This window comes from Pteropus medius, unplaced genomic scaffold (genome assembly GCF_902729225.1).
Source record: "Pteropus medius unplaced genomic scaffold, Ma_sr-lr_union100, whole genome shotgun sequence".
Classification (NCBI taxonomy): domain Eukaryota; kingdom Metazoa; phylum Chordata; class Mammalia; order Chiroptera; family Pteropodidae; genus Pteropus; species Pteropus medius.
The window spans coordinates 1399753-1402808 of NW_024350325.1; positions in this window are offsets into that span (position 1 = coordinate 1399753).

Below are 3056 nucleotides of genomic sequence, written 5' to 3' on the forward strand. Positions count from 1 at the left end.
AAGACCAATAAAATAGAAGAGAGAGCCCAGAAATAAACCTTCACATATACAGTCAAATAATTTTCAACAAGGGTGTAGAGACCTTTCAATAGGAAAAGGACAGTTCTTTCAACAAGTGGTGTTCAGAAAGCTGGATATTCACATGCAAAAGAATGCGGGTGGACCCTCACTTTACACCACATACAAATCAAAACCACAGTGAGACACCACCTTATACCAATCAGCGTGGGTATTAGAAGAAAAAAAAAAGATAATAATAAGTGTCAGTGAGGATGCAGAGAAATTAGAACCCTTGTGAATCGTTAGTGGGAGTGTAAAGTATAGCTGCAAGAGAACAGTACGACGGTTCCTCAAAATGTTAAAAATAGAATTACCATATGATCCAGCATTTCCACTTTTGAGTATATACCTGCAAGGATTGAAAGCAGGACCTCAAAGAGATACTTGTGCAACCATGTTAATAGCAGCATTATTTATCATTGCCCAATGGAGAAGAAATCCAAGTATCCAAGGACTGATGAATAAATAAACAAAATGTGGTATATACATACAATGGAATATTATTCAGCCTTCAAGGGGAAAGAAATTCTGGCACATGTTACAACACAGATGGGCATTGAGGACATTATGCTAAGTGAAATAAAACAATCAAAAAAGGAGAAATATTTTATGATTACACTTATATGATGTACCTAGAGTAGATAAATTCATAGAAACAGAAAATAGTATAGTGTTACAAAAAGAACAAAGTCTTTTAAACTAGAAAGGCCTAATGATGGAAGTGACTCTGCTACCTTCTAGTGTTGTTAATTAAGGAAAATCACCTAGTTACTTAGACACTTGGGTTTTTCATATTACATTATCAGTACCTGTAAGGGTATGATAAGGAGTAATTGAGATTATGTATTTATAATCACTGGTACAGCACCTGGCTCTTGATAAATGTGCAGTAATGATTACTCCTTTGCATTTGTCCCAGGTAATAGCATGATGTAATTGACTACAAATAGGTCTCTATGATTTAAAAGCAAATATCACATAACTTACATGAGCTAATACATTTTTACAGCATATCATGATGGTCTACACAAGAATCTTACATATTTTATTTTCATAATCTTTCAAGGTAGTCATTAGCAGTCTTTTACCAACTGATGATCTGAAAATGATAGAGATTACATGATTTGCTTAAGATCACACATTGCCATAATTCAACTCAATATTTTCCTACTGTAATTTCAATGTTATTTACATTATACAATTGGAAAAGAAAAAAAAAATCTAAACTCTATATAAAATCGCATCTTGCAAAGGTTTTAAAAATGATAGAAACTTATTTGCTTGTCTGGATGATTAGTAACTTGAAGTCAGGGATTATATCTTATCTGTCTTTGAGACTTACTTTATAGCCCATATTTTAAAACCATGGATATATCAGGCACTTATTAAACAATTGTTGAATTGAAATGGTAAAAACTATAGATTTGATATATTGCATTTGAGGCTTGGTTCTTTATGCAACCTGTTTATATCATTTATGTAGCAATTTAAATTTGTAAATTTGTGTCCTGGCTGTGTTTTCATAAAAATTCATTCAAATGCTCAAATTTAACATTGGAAATTATATTTTGGGGAAAGAATTTTACAAACTTATATTTGTCTGGTGTAATTACCAGAACTACAGAATCTATGACAACATGACACAATGGAAAGAAATTTCGGAGAGTAATCAGGAGAACTGGTTTTTCATTCTCTATTCCAGGATTAGCTCTGCTGATATCCAGCTATCCTTGAGCAAAATAGTTAAGTGCTTCCTGCCTGAATTTTTACATTTGCTCAATGCAGATTTTTTTAATAGAGTGCTAAATTCAAAGGAAATTTTGTTTTTATTGTTATGACAAATATGAATCTATCCCATAAAATTAGTTGAAATTTTCAAATGTGTTCTAACATTCTGACAAATATTCATAAAATATATTTTGACTTTCAACATTTTAAGTGGATATTTAATGATTTCAAACAGGAAAACTCAAATAAAGTAATCCTCACTGGGCAAAAATTTACAAAATCAAAAACAAATGGAGAGTCTAATAAGTTATATTAACTGGACAACAGAAGCCCACTGTGATGGAATAGTGAGCTTGATGGCGAGGCAGCTTAGGGAAGAGAAATGGTCTCTGTTCTAAAGGTCTGTTTAGAAAAGTAGATAGAAGAAAATAATTAAGATATGCAATTCTAGAAGTTATAAATGTAAAAATGTATTCATAACATTTTAAAAATAAAGAAACCCAATTGCTAACAATAGATTCAGTTGATCTGGAAAAGAATTAAACTGCTATATATCTAAGTGATATTTTTATATCTAGATTTGCTCATCATGATGTATTTCAACTAATAAAATTATTCACGTATGAAATAGAGAAGACTGAAAGACCATCAAGCAAATATAATCAAATATAAACAGGCAGGGTCCCCAGGTTGACAGTCATTTAATCTCTTTAATTATACTTCAGTCATCTAATTAAAAAAAATCATCCAGAAATCATGTTAATAACATTTAGCTCAATAATCAATGTTATATACACACTGGATGCTTTATTTACACTGAATCACTTCACATACATTTCAAGAGAGGTATTCACTCTTCCTTTATTAAAACAAACTGCGGTAGTTACTTCCAATACCTAGAAAAGAACAAGTAAGTTTTTGAAATAATATATTCCTGAGATAGCTACTTTTTGAGAAAATTACATTTAAATATACCTTTCATTTTGTATGTATGTGGCACGGTGATATTGATAATTATTCACAGTATATGAAAGTTTTGTTGCCATGAATTTATACATTATATGTATTATATTTTTAATGTATCATAATTTTTAAAATAAGTATCTTTGCAGGGATAACTCCAGGTTCTACTAGGAGTGACTCATTGGATTAAAGATATAACCAAATTGTGTACCAAAAGCACTGTTTCAATTTACATTCCTACAAGATAACATCAATAGGATAATACCAAGGTGCCCATTTTACTACAACTTTCTTAACATTGTCAT